This window comes from Spermophilus citellus (assembly GCF_964194105.1).
Source record: "Spermophilus citellus genome assembly, chromosome: 2".
NCBI lineage: Eukaryota > Metazoa > Chordata > Mammalia > Rodentia > Sciuridae > Spermophilus > Spermophilus citellus.
Genome location: NC_138183.1, coordinates 248,689,130 through 248,703,622, shown reverse-complemented (window position 1 = coordinate 248,703,622; position 14,493 = coordinate 248,689,130). Strand labels below are relative to the sequence as shown.

The 14,493-nt window shown below is 47.2% G+C and overlaps 1 protein-coding gene across 1 annotated transcript in view; it reads right to left on the bottom strand.

Annotated features, from left to right (window-relative positions):
• LOC308642447 (galectin-12-like) overlaps positions 1-14,493 on the bottom strand; it is a 170,078-nt gene that overhangs the window by 120,961 nt on the left and 34,624 nt on the right. The gene's annotated exons all lie outside the window — the stretch shown is intronic.

Here is a 14,493-nt window from a genome sequence, read left to right as displayed (position 1 = left end):
CTCAATGACGCTTGAACAACTGAGTGTGAGCACTGCTGTGAGCTGAGCTCTTTGTCATCTTCTGTTCAAAGTCTCTGAGTTTGTGAGCTGCTGTAGGTGCCACAGAAGGTCTCAATGTCTCTCACTTGACTGACTTCCTATGTGCACACAGGTGCGTGTCCACACCAGCTCTACTAGTGACTTGAAGGACTGGACAGTGTTCCTCTGTGTGCAGGTGAGTGGGGTTTCCAGCATGTCCGCGTGTCCCTTAAAGCCATGATGCTGGGCCAGAGAGGGAGGAGGCCCACACCTGGCCAGGCCCTGCACAGGTTCTCCCTGCCCTCCTTCATTTCTCTCCCTCATGGCCTGGGAGACAGGAATCCCTATCCCTGCTCTTCTGAGGTGAAGCTCAACTGATTGAGGTGAAGCAACACACTCCACAGTCAGGAGGCAGAGGAGCAGGATTCCAGGCTGGCCCTGGGGAGGTTGGAGGCCCACACCTGTCCATTGCTCTCTGCAGCCAGGTATAAACTCTTGGAAGGATCAACTCCTTCTACTGTTGTTTGACCTTGCAGAACTCCACAGACACAGGGGACTGGACCTTTGGAGGGATGCTCTTCAACTGCAATGGGATCAACTGGGATTGAACCTGCTCTAAAATGGAAACAGGTCAACAATTTCTCCCTGAACTCACTGATAATGAGGACTAGCAGAGATACAGCCAGAGCAAAGAGCATGATTCTTTCAGTAAGTGCTGACTGAGAGCCTGCTCTGCCAGGCAGTGTGAGGACCAGCACTTAATTGTGCCTGCATTCTTACCCTTGATCTCAGCCCTTGTGTTTAATAGAGAAACCATGCTTATGTGTTGGAGCCGGATGGACCCCATAGCCCTTTCCCACATAGATGGCCCAGTTCTCATAGCCGATGTGAAAAATTTCAATGAGGTCTCCAGTTTCTGGACTTGTTCTGTCCTGCAACAGAAAAATCAGACACAGATAAAGGGGGCCTTTGTATGGAATGTTCTAAAACCTGACCTGCAAGAAGTCACAACCCAGTCCCACAGAATACCTGTGCTCATCACGTGTAAGAGTCAGAGAGAAGAGACCTCTCCTTATATAGAAAGGAAACCTCTCCTCTCCATTTACCATGTGCTTGCTAGCCTGGAAAGGTGCTCAGGGACAAGGAGGAGATGGAAAGTGTGTCTCTGAGGGACCATGGCAGTAGATCTGCAGCACAGAAGTGTGGGGCAGTGATGTGCACCAGCTGCAGAGAGCACATTTTATGCACAGAGAATGTTTGTAGCAGCAAATGTCGATATGATTCCCAAGAAGGTCCAAAACGCATCGTTAAAGGTCACCACCAGCCATGCTCCTGGGCTTCAGTGATGCTTATGAGGTACAGAGTGCCCACGTACAGAGCCCAACGTGTTAAATACTGCAGAACAGTTGACCCCCCTGTCCATCATCCTTCGAGAAAGAAGTACCATCCCCTCCTCCACAGATGAGAAGACTGGGTCTCAGGATGGTTAGGTGACTTTCCTAGAGAGCAGAAAAACCAGGGGAAAACTGAGTCTCAGGGTTTCCAACATTTATGCCTGAACAATCCCAGATAGTCCCAGACAAACTGGGGCAGCTGGAGTCTGTGCTCCAGGCCAAAATCAAGGCAAAGAAGACAGGATGTGGTTAGGAGCCAGAGGGGGAGGGGTTCTCTTTGAAGTTCCCATGAGTGAGTTGCACTTTTGGAGTACACTGAGGAGCGATCCCATCTGTATGTATAACTATAGTGCCCCAATTAAAAAATGGGAAAAAATGTACACTGAGGCAACCAGCTGCCCTCCCCCAACTCAGTTGAGCCTGGCATCTGACCCAGTGCACCCTGCCAGGGAGCTGAGCTGCTGCAGAGAGAAGTGAGGGTGCAGCTGCCTGCAGATGGTGGGAGATCTCCTGGGAGTTCAAGTCCTTGGCTGCAAGGATGAGGAGTCAGCTTGACCCAAGGGGGGCTGATCAGAGCATCAGAAAGGTAATACCTGCTGGCAGTGCTCAGGCATGGCTGTAGTCCCAGTGACTTGGGAGCCTGTGGCAGGAGGATCACATGTTTGAAGCCAGCCTGGGCCACTAGGAGACCTGGCCTCATAGTGAAAATTAAAAAGAGCTGGGAAGTAGCTCATTTATAGAGAGCACTTGCCTCGCTTGCACAAGGTCCTGGTTTCAATCCCTAGTACTGGAAAAAAAATCAGCACACATGTACTGAAATACAACAGATTGGTTCTAGGAAACACGTTTAAGTGATGAGAAAGATTCAAGTATATCTAGATGAACTGTACTCAGGGAACCCAGTTAAAAACCACCATAAAACACAAGGCTACAAGTCAGCACTTATAAGGGAGCTATATACACGTGAATAGAACCATCTGGCAGAGCGCACCCCAAACTGCTTCAGGGGGAAGAGAGAACACAGGGGGTCTGGGAGAAGGGCTGATTCTTCATGCTCAGGGCTTCCACTTGGATTTTGGTTCTTCTTTTTTTTTTTAAATTCTCTTTCAACATCCCTTTACGAGTGCATTATATTTGTACATAATGATGAGTGTCCTGTTGCCTATACACACCTGCACCAATATAGCAATATAATATGCCCAGTATCACTCCCTAACACCTCTCCCTCACCTCCTTCTTCCCACCCCATCCCTTTCCTCTATTGATGTCCCTTGGACTTTCTGCCTTTTGTTTCTTTAAAAAGGCAAATACATTCACATATTATTGTTGAATAAATTTGAAAATGTAATAAAATTAAAACAACAAAACTAAATGCTTTGGAAACTAAGTGCTCCTCCATCATTCGAGAATTCCTCTGATCTCAACTGGAAGATCATTGCCCCTTTTCTTCTTTTTTTAAAAAATCTTTAGTTGTAGATGGATACAAATACCTTTATTTTATTTGCTTATTTTTATGTGGTGCCAGGGATCGAACCCAGTGCGCTCTACCACTGAGTCACAACCCGTCCCAATAAAGTGCTTCCTGAAACCTGGTTTGGGTAAAGAAAAGCCTTCAGCGAGGTGCCAGGAGGCAGCCAGCACTCAGGAGACCAAACCCCACACAGCAGCGGAGGCAGGGAAGCCTCTGGGGTCCTGGACCCAAACCATGGTTCCTTTCCTGCTGTGCGAGAGCCCCAGACCTGCAGCCCACCTGCCCCTCTCCCTTCCTGTCCCCTCTACACCTGAGCTGGAGCCAACAAGGACAGCACACATATTTCTGATAATAGACTGTCACTGTTGCTTTGAAAATCAAAGGTTCAAAACCCGTTTTGGGGACTCACCAAAGACATCCTTCTGTCCAGAAGTTCTGAGTGTTGCTGGCTGGATGTCCAGACTTCTTTTATTTAGCTTTTCGTCTTCCTGTAACTCCACCTACGCAAGCCTTAAGTAAGGTGAAAACAAAGGTCAAAGTTCACATAAAATTTTTAATCTTCCAACAAGTGCAGGGCACATTTCCAGGAGATGATTAGATATGGAAATCAGTTGGAAGGGAGAGAGATCAAAGCCCAATGTGCATTCAGAAGGATTTGATGGCTCAGGGAACATTCCAATGTCCCCAAGTTTCAGAGAGAGAAGAGAGAAAGTGAAACAAGCAAATATGCTGATACTGGACAAAAATAATAACCACCCATGTCTTGTTGGGTGTGGGGAAGGCAGGAGGGAGGGACAGAGCCTTAGGGAAGGGTTTCCAGGAATGAGGGGCTCTGAGGACACAGACACACCCCACAAGGAGGAGCGAACATCTCCAGAACAGGCAAATATTTCCACCAACTTCCAAACAACCACACCACCTGGAACAGGCCACCAGAGACATTTCCACCCTGGAAACCCAGGAGCCCGCGTGGCCAGAGGATGGGAAGACCCTCCCCTCCTCTCCCCCCAGGTCCGAAGCGCATTCAGTGTAGCCCAACAGGAAACCCAAACCCTACTCCCTGGTGTGAAGAGGCTGCTGCTTTAGACACCAGTGTGCGACCCACCCAAGCCCCTAACAAGCCTCTCTCTTCTGACACCCACTTCTTAACAGCAAGGGGCGGGAGGGAGTGGGAGCAGCTCAGCACCCTCACTGTGGGGTTGTGGAGGAAGCAAGGGCCAGCCTGACGCCCTCTTCAGGCTCTAGGAAGACAGGGCTGTGGGGTGAGCACACAGGGGACTGGAACCAAAATGGGAGACTCCGTGTTCAGGATCCACAGTGTCACTTCAGACCCACTACTCCCACAGCCCACGCTGTTCCTGTGGACATCTCCGTGACAATGTTCTCAGGGTTGCGGTATGACCCTCCTCAAGGCCTTCCCCATCCTCATTTGGTGGAGGAGAGTGGGGATGGATTTTGCTAATTCCCTCACTTAGACACTGTTGGGCCACACTGGACATCATTGCATGGCTGACCTTGAAACAGGTGATCTCAGTTTGCCTCTGGGTGCCAGCCCCTTTTTACAATATTACAGCCCCATCTCCTGAGCAGGAGGACTTGGTGGGCCCTGCTGGCTGAAGGGATGGCAGGTGAGTTGGGAACCAGGACTACCTGGAGCTTGTAGGATGGCAATGGAAACAGGCCACAGTCCTTGTGCTGGGACTTATAGCTCTTCAGCTAATCCAATGTGCTCAGGGTTAGAAACCTGGGCTCTGGAGCCACATGAGAACAGGCAACAACCGAGGTGGGTCCAACTGAAAGGCTGCCTGTCCCCAGCTGGTGCCTGCAGCTGCTGAGCAGGCCAAGGGACCAGTGTGCTCCCCCTGGGCAGAGAATGGGGCAGAGTCAGAATCCAGGCCCAGCCTGCCAGGAACACAGGATACTGCATCAATGAGCTGCAGAACCAGCACTTTGTACTTTTTATTATTTTGAGACAGGGTCCTGCTAAGTTTCCAGGGCTGGCTTCAAACTTGAGATCTTTATACCTCAGCCTCCGGAGTCACTGGAATTGCAACTGTGCATCACAGTGTGCAGCTGTGCTAGCTTGGATTTTGAAAGCTTATATAAAAATTCTACTACTATGTGAGAGTGGATTTTCTGTGGGAGGCAATGAGTTCTTTTCACGTGCACAGCTCCTTTCTGTGTCCATGGGGCTTGACTACGGGTCTTGGGCTGGGGAGGGGAGGCACTGAGAGTGGCGTGTGAAGGGAGACAGGTCCCTGCTGTAGGAGGCGTGTATCTGGGCCTTGGGGGCTGGGCTCACACTCCGTCCACACTCAGCCTGTATTCTGGGCTTCTGGCTGGTGAGCTTCTTCCCTGCCTGCCTCTCTGTGAGGAGAGTTTGGGTCTCTCCAAGCCTCAGAGAACAACTGTGTTCCTCTTCTTCCTTCCATAGTCTTTTCCTCCCCATTCAGAAAGATTCTTGCCTCGCCCTGTGATCCATGAAATGCCTAACCTTGATTTTCTGTGTTAGAGAAGTTCTCAGCAGGGTTGAGTTCAGCTGTTTCATGGTAATTAAAAAAGGAAGAAGCCAGGTTCCTATAATAATTAGAAATGGAACAGTTCTTGGAGGGCATGTTTTGTAACTTGGAAAAGGGAAGTTGTGGAAGTTGTATTGCCCTGACCCCAGGGAAAACTCCCTGCCCTTTGTCTTCATATAGGCAGAGGCTCAGCCTCAGAGCTCAGCTCCTTTCTGTTCACAGTGCCCTGGCCATGACCTTAGACAGCTGAAGATGGAAAAGAAACATCCTCCTGCTGTCTCAGCCTTGCTGGGGCTTGATGGACAGGTTGCCTCAGAATGGGGTGCAGGAGAAGATGGACAGGAGGCCTGGCTCTGCTCCAGTCCAAGTCAAGCCCTGGGATGGATCTTGGAGATGCAGGGAGAGAGTTTTCCTCCTGGAGGCTGGAGGGAGCTGAGAGAGGCACAGGGAATTGTGGCCCATCCTGTTCCTTGTATGATGGGCTCTGTAACCTGGGTCCCAGAGAGGGGCAGTTGAGCCAGAAGGGCAGTGAGGGCAGCCTGGTGGGAAGGAGTCTGGTTGGTAATGAGAAGAGGAAGAGTGGGCATGAAGAGGGGGTTGGACCAGGGACACCCAGGAGTGCAGAAGAGCAGAGGCCAGAGGGAGCACCAGGTGAGTGGAGGTTGAGGCCCTGGGTGGACCTGGGGGCAGAGCCCAGGGAGGGGAGGGAGGGAGGAAGTGTTGGTGAGGAAGGGCATGTGGTCTGGGGGACTGGGTATGGGGCAGCAGGGACAGGAGGTGGGGAAGCTGGCAGGAGGCTATGGGGGTCGTGGAAGCAGGAAGGGAATTGCCCTGATTAAGTTAGTAGACAGGAGGTGGAGGAGGAAAGGAATCGGGAGAGACTCCTGGGGTCTGCAGGGACTATACTTTGGGATTGGAAGTGGCAGCAGTGTGGGCCGTGGGGCTGAGGGAGGAAATATGGGGCAATGGGAGGACTTAGGATGACCCCTCTTTTGGTATTGGGGAGCCTAGAATGAGGGTTGGGGAGAGAGATCTCATCCATGAGATCAGACCTGAAGAGGGAAGAGGAAAAGAAAAAGAATTGATTCGTGATGCTGAGGTGCCCTGGGTGGAGTGCTGAGAGTGAGGACAGAGGCTGGAATAAGGAGCAGAGCGGGGGCCCTGGGGTGACTCATGAGGGCTATGGGCAGGGGGAGGGTCCAGCTCAGCCTCTGCACACAAGTGACCTGAGCATATCCCTCTCCTTCCCTGAGTCCCAATCTCTGCACCTCCACAAGGAGAGATTCACCCCTCTTCCTCCTGTTGTTGTGTGGATTGGATCATGGGAGGGACAGCACCTGAATCAGATGTCCACATCTCTGAGGACAACAGTGTGTCTCCTGACTGACCTCCTGTTGGGGAACATTAGCTCTTTCATTGAGTATGTGTCAGGGCCTCAGCTACTGGGGAAGGGCATCCTGAGGCCACTCGATATTTACTGGTTCAAAGAAGATCTCATCATAGAGTCACACTCACAGCTAAGATTTATTAAAGCAAAGGACCCAAAGCAAGACGGGCAGAGGAAAAGGCACGTGGGGAGACGTCCTGAGGAAGCCAGGTGAGAGCTTCCAAGATCCCCTCCAGTGGACTCACAGGGGATCACTCAAGTCCTTACTAATGAATTGGGACAACATGTGTGGAGGGTTGTCTACCTGAGAAGATCCGCAGTGTAGACGTCCAGGGTCTCAGTCCAGGGAGCGTCTTCTAGTTCCTCTCTGCCTGGCATGTCCTGAAGCCATAGACTCCCAGAAGGCAGGCAGCATGCAGTGTGGACCACATTGTTCATACAGAGGGTTTAGACATGGTGAGTCATTGTGATCACTGAGGGAAAGGTTTACCTGCCCAGTTCCCAGACTCAGCCAACAGCCAACCTTGTGAGTAGGTCTCCGTAGCGATGCCTGTCTCTGATATGGTATGTTAAATCCTTGTGTGTAAGATACACCGATTCCAAGTATGTGGGCATCCACAGCCTCAAAACTGTGGAGGAAAAAAATATCTGAAAAATCTAATAGGCAAATAAATAGTTGCAGTGGGAGACTTGAGTTTCCTCTCATGTAACTGATAGACCCCATGGGAGGAAACCATCAAGGACCCAGAAGAACTGAACATCACCACCAAGTAATCGGACCTAACTGACATCCACTGATCACTTCACCCACAACAGCAGAACACACACTCCTTTTGAGTGCCCAAGAACATATGCAATGTGTTCTTGTTCTAGATAATGAAAAAATAAATAAACAAACACCCTTACAAATTAAAAACCTGGAAATCATCCAATATATACTTTCTCACAAAAAGAGGATTAAACTAGAACTCAATAACAGAAGAATACAAGAATAATCTCCACTACTTGCAGTTGGACAACATGCTTCTAAATAACCCAAGTATCAAATAGGAAGTCTCCATGGACATTAAAACATATTTTAAATGACCCCGAATCACAAGGCAGAAGATCAACATTTGCGAGTTATAGCTAATGCAGGACGGAGAAGGAACTTTATAGAACTAAATGCATATTTTAGCAGAGAAGAAAACTGAAAGTCAGGATACTGAGTTTCCATCTGAAGAAGTTAGAAAAGAGTAAATAAGTGCAAAACAGGTCAGAAGGAAGGAAAATGAAGATAAGAGCAGCAATCTGTACAATGAGCAACAGAAAAGGAAAAAATCAGTAGCTCCAAAAGCTGGTTCTTCTAAAAGAGCAAAAGTTAAACCTCTAGTGAGAGCTACAGAGGCATAAAGGAAAATGACACAGAATGCCCATGTTAAGAGTGAAGGAGGGGCTTTCAGACAAGGTCTGGCAGATATCAAATGAGAAAAAATAATATCACAATTAAAATTGAGCAACTTGGATTAAATGAACTAATTTCTTAAAAATCACCAACAACCAAAATGCATCTAGATGAAATAGATACTCTGAATAGCTCTACAAGTATTGACTGGGTTGCATTTTTGTTTATAATCACTGAAAAAGAAAGATCCAGGTTTAGAAGGCTGGCCTGGCAAATGAGGAGGGAACAGTCCCATTCCATGAAGCTATTTCAGGAAACAGAGAAGGGAACCTTCATCTCACCCATTTGCAGTAACGTCCCAATCTGACAGCTGAGCAGTAATAAATAAACCCAGAGATCAACATCTCTCATGAACACAGAGGTAAAAATCCTCAAAAAACATCAGAGGATCAAACTGAGCTCTTTTCAAAAGGAACACTCCCACATGACCCCATGGACTTGATCCCAGGAACCCAAGTGTGGCTGGATCTTTGAAAATCAAATATGTAATATGCCATATTAACAGCATACGGAACAGAAGTCACATGATCACATCAACTGATGCAGGAAAAGCCTTTGACAGAATTCAACACTCATTCAAGATGTTAAAAAATTCTCAGCACCAATGGAAAAAAATACAAATAAATAGAAATAAATTCTGAAGAGTAGAGGAAGGGAATCAGGAGGAAGGGAAATACCAGGGAATTATGGTACCTACATACATGAATATGTCACTATGAACCCCACTTCATATATAATTATAATTTATGAATAGGTACATAAAATAAGAAAATGACAATAAGCTATTGTTTTTCCATTAAAAATATAGTTGGTAAAGTGTCACTAATGGACTAAATCCAACAAATCTCAGAAAATTAGAACTGGAAGATCACCTCCCCAACTTATTAAAGGCCATCTACAAAAACCTACAGCTAACTGTAAATAACTAAACAAATTAAATACTTAGCCACAAATCTAACAACACACATATACTGAAAACTCAAAATTCTGATTGAAAAAAAAAACAAACAAACCAAAGACCTAAATAAATGAAGAGACACGTCACCTCCTGGATCCGAAGACCCATCACAGGAAGGTCAGTTCTTCTCAGGTTGGTCTGCAGAGCCAGTGAGATGCCAAACAAAACCCCACAGAATGCTCTGCAGATCTGGACAAGATGATCTAAAAATGCACATGAAAAGGCAAAGCAGCAAGGGGCTGGGAGCTCAGCGTGTGGGAGGCTCTAGGGTTGATCCTCAGCACCCCATAAAAATAAATAAGTAAATAAATAAGTAAATAAATGAATAAATAAATAAAATAAATTTTTTGTATCCATGTAGAACAGAAGTTATTTTTTTTTATTGGTTGTTCAAAACATTACAAAGCTCTTGACATAGCATATTTCTTACATAAGCTTTGAGTGAGTTATGAGCTCCCATTTTTACCCCCAACGCAGATTTCAAACTCATATCAGTTACATATCCCCATTTTTACAAAATGCCATATTAGTAACTGTTGTATTCTGCTACCTTTCCTATCCTATACTATCCCCCCTCCCCTCCCCTCCCATCCTCTCTATCTGCCCCATCCACTGTAATTTATTTCTCTCCTTATTTATTTTCCCATTCCCCTCACAGCCTCTTATATGTATTTTTGTATAACAATGCGGCTCTCCCTCCATTTCCATGTAATTCCCATTTTCTTTCCCTTTCCCTCCCCCTTCATGACTCTGTTTATTGCTAGTCTTTTAGAAGTTATTTTTTTTAAAGGCAAAGGAGCAGGAATTAAAATAATAAAGTGGTAAGAAGTTACCATGGGGAAAAATGAAAAAGGACCCAGCTCTTCCCCACTCTGGAGCCTCCTATCCAGAGCAACTAGAAAAGCAGGCAGTAAGTAGGTCTATGCTTCTGGGAGGAGTGGCTCAGGCTGTCTCCACAGGGGCCCAGGGGATGGGTCCTTATCTCCAAGGCCAAATCCTCACTTGGTTGCTCTTGGGCCAGAGGACCCAGGAAGCTGCAGAAAAGGAAGGATTGTGAGGATGTGGGCTACTAAGCTCCTGGAAGGTGGCAACATCCAAGGGTGAGGGTAGGGGCTCCCCAGTCTCTGCCAGCTTCTCCGCCTGGTGCTGGGGATTCAGATGGTACCCAATGGCCTCCTGTCCCTGCTCAGAGATGTTCAGCCCAATGCTGCTAGAAGAATGGCCTTAACCTAAGAAGGGCCTTAGCCTAAGTAAATCCATTTTAAAATAAAACTGCAGTCCCCACCAGGCATGCCTACAGAGCCCTCCAAGGTGGTCACCAGGCATAGCCTGATAAAATAAGTCCCTTTCCACAACCAGGATAAAACTCAGAGAGAAGTCTCTGTCATTTTCTTTCTCCCTGATAAAGGTAAAGGCGAGAGATCAGGGTGGAAATCACCAGACCCGATGTCCTGACCTCAGAATGAAAGACATCCCTGAGAGACCTGGTAATAGCTGATAGGGATTGAAAGGGTGGGCAGAAGCTTCACAATTTAGCATAAATGATGGAACAAATGAACAGACATTCAACCAGCCAACACTGATGTCCACATGCCGGAGAGCCTGATGAGGACCTGGACTGACACCCAAATTCTTCTTGTCATTGTCCTGATCCTTGACATCATCCTCACTGCTCTCAAATTCTACAGCCACATCTTGACCCTGGTGAGAACTGTGACTTCTCCTTATGACCCTCTCCTCTGCCAGCCATCAGCTTCACTCCAAGAGAAGCCTCCACGGGTTCTCTCTTGATCGCTGCCGTCTGAGTGAGTGTGCATCTGCTGGACTTAAGATCCAAGACTTGAGATTCTAGATCTGGCACTTAGGCTCATCATGCAGAGGGACTGTCTGTCATGGGCCTGTCATGATTAAGTGTGTTTGCAGTGCTTAACTCAGAATTGTTTGCTTTGAATTGATTGTGTCTATTGCAGTGCCCAGCATTAAGGATGGTCATTCCTTGATTAAGAACCTATAGAGTGGAATTGTATTGAGTGATTTTGGGCTAATAAGGCATTGAGAAGGGCAGAAGGACGTGATATTCTTTTTTTTTAAAACATTCTTTTAAGAGAGAGGAGAGAGAGAGAGAGAGAGAAAGAGAGAGAGAATTTTTAATATTTATTTTTTAGTTCTCGGCGGACACAACATCTTCATTGGTATGTGGTGCTGAGGATCGAACCCGGGCCGCACACATGCCAGGCGAGCGCGCTACCGCTTGAGCCACATCCCCTGCCCGTGAATATTCTTTATCTCTCTCCCCTCGACTTCATGTCACACTTTTGCCCATCGTGACAGCTGCCAAGGATGGCGAGTGGGCTTGGCGGTCCAGGAAGCAGAGCGGGCGTGAGCGCAGTGTCTTAGCTGTAAAGGAACACCTGTGGAGGAATACCTGTGAAGAGGTGCACAAAGAACAGACACAGACATACAGGAAAGGTACAGACAGACAGAAGGATGGCAGACTAAAGGATACCTACCCCTCTCTGCCATCATCTTTATTATCCCTGAAGAAGAAGAAAAAAGTTACATACCATCTAATTCCATGACTGTTGAGAGCCACAGCCGAGTCGAATTGGCGCCTGGCACCTAAAGCCTGTTGTACTGCAGCTGCCAAGACTTGCCCCTGTTCATTAATGTCTCTGCATAATTTAATATATGTGTTTAAATCTTCATGTTTCCATGGTCTAATGACCTCTCTGCACCATTTATTTGCTTGCTCGTAAGCTAGTTGTTTTATTAATGGCATTGCTTGTTCTACATCCCCAAAGATTCTGGTACCTATTTGTATAAGCCTATCTACAAATTCAGCGTAAGGTTCATTAGTTCCTTGTATTACCTTAGATAATTGATCTTGTAAATCTCCATGCCCCTGTAAAGTTTTCCATGCCCTAACCGCAGCTGAAGCGATTTATGAGTATATGGCAGGATCATATCTAATTTGTTGCAGCTGACCCTCATAAGGTCCCTCCCCTAACAACATATCTATATTTCTCTGAGGATAACCGGCTGCTGCATTTCGCTTAGCCATCTCCATGCAAAATTCCTGATTGGCAACCTTCCATAACAGGTATTGTCCTCCATTTAGCACACCTTTGCACATACTAGCCCAATCTGCTGGCGTCATGTCCAAGTTGGTAATGGATTCGACCATACTTACAGTGAAGGGTGCTTGAGGACCATAGGTTGTTACAGCCTCTTTCAGCTGCTTCACTGTTTTGAAATCTAAAGCATGGTGAATTCGCTGCCCTCCTGCCTGCTCAAATACAGGGCATGCTAATCTTTGAGGTCCTATCTCAGGATCCCATCTATCAATTACGGGGGTTGGAGGCCACTCAGCATATGATGTCTCCATTGGCGGAGCTGTTGGTTGAATACTTACGCCCTCTGGTGATAGAAAGGTGTTAGTAGCAACCTCCCGTTGTAACTTCTCCTCTGATAGCCTTCCCTTCTCTAAACTTTCTTCCCTTTTCTGACTAACTTGAGAGACTTCCTCTTTTACTTGATCTAAAATGTCTTCTCCTTGACTAAGCAAACAAGATTGTACCAACGTCCATAATGGTAATGTGCCAACTGGCAGAGTTCGTGGGCTTTCCTTTTATATCCTTTTTAAATCTTCACCATGATGGTTCCATTGTGATATATTTAATAACCCCTCTTTAATGAACCATGGGCTACACCTTTGATCATCTTAACATATGCCCTAACTGTTCTTGATTTTCCTGAGATGCCTCCTTCCTCTAGCAATTTACTTAACACCCTTTTGGTTTGGATTTTACTAATTTTTAATTCCATATTTCTGCTATAAAAATAATGTAACCCAGCAAGATAACACAAAACAAAACCGAAACAGAATGAAACAAAAATGGAACAAAAATGCATTGCATCAATTTTCCTATTTTCTTGAACTGTATATTCGTGGTCTATCTTTATCTCTTCCTCAGGGGTGAACAACTTCAAACCTTGAGCAACCACTTTCCCCAGTTTGCCTGAGAAAGTTCTAGGGACAGGCAGCTTGAAACAAAAACAAAACAAATCAAAACAAGAACACATTGTTTTTTGAAATGGTCACCCATTCTCTCCCCTGTCCTCAGGGGCGAGCAAGCAGTTTCACTTACCCCCAAGCTTCAGGCATCCCCCACATGGGCCACCAAATGCTGCAGTCTGGCTGGGCACAAAATAACCAAGCCGCCACGAGGCACATGTAGGTTCAAACAGAAACTCCTTTATTGCCCAAACTCCACCGGCACTCCACGCGCACTCCCCGGGAACTCTCCCCGCCCTCTCCGGGGCGGGAGAACTCAAAAGTAGCGGGAGCCCAAGGCAGCAGGAGCCGCCCTATTGCCGGACAGCAGGGATCTATATACAACTGAATACACAGCCTGTTTCAATCCAGGATCATCTAGTCACAGCAATTATACACAGCTTAACTTAATTATCATCATCTTCATGGCTCGCTGGCATCACCTCTCAACCACTCCTTCTGGCAAAATGCCAGGCGCCATCCCGACTCCCTGTGGTTCTCAACACATGACTACATTCTAATTAGTACTTCTTCAACCCTGAGTCCTAGCTAACTGAGACAAGGTCCAGGTTAAATGGACCTTAACATTAATGGACCTCAACACGGGGCTCCTATTCTCCAGGGAGACCAGATAGTGCCTGCATAGTTGTTCTTTTAGCTCAGAGGGAGGAGGCTGGGCACCCCAGTTCTGGAGTCAGGGCAAACCTGTGAAGGACAGTGCTACGGCAGCCAGGCATCCTGTGCTTTTGCATAGGAGTTTCCCAGTCGCCAGGTACTACCTAGCAGCCAGGCATTCTATGTCTTTGCACAGAAACTTCCTAGTCACCAAGCATGTCACAATCACGAAGTTTGTAGACCCCAATCCCAAACACAGAACTCCCACACAGAGAGCCACTCCACACCAGGCCAGCACAGGAAGACCAGAGCTACACACCCAGCCACGGCCGCCCCCCAGCTTTCCTGGTGCCCTCTCACACCCCTGTGTCAGGACCACTGCCTGCCTGCCCTGGTCTCGCTCCATCATATGTCCCCGGGGGACTGTATTAGAACACAGACTTGGAAGGGACCCCTAAACTGAAGCCACAGCAGCTGGGAAATCCAAGATCAAGATATGTCAGACAAGGTGTCTGGAGACCTTCTTCCTGGAAGGCAGTTGGTCCCCTTGTCACTAGGGCTGCACATGGCAGAGGGAGGGAAAGAGAGCTCTGGTCTCTCTTCTTCTTCTTAGAGGGACACTAATCCCTGGAT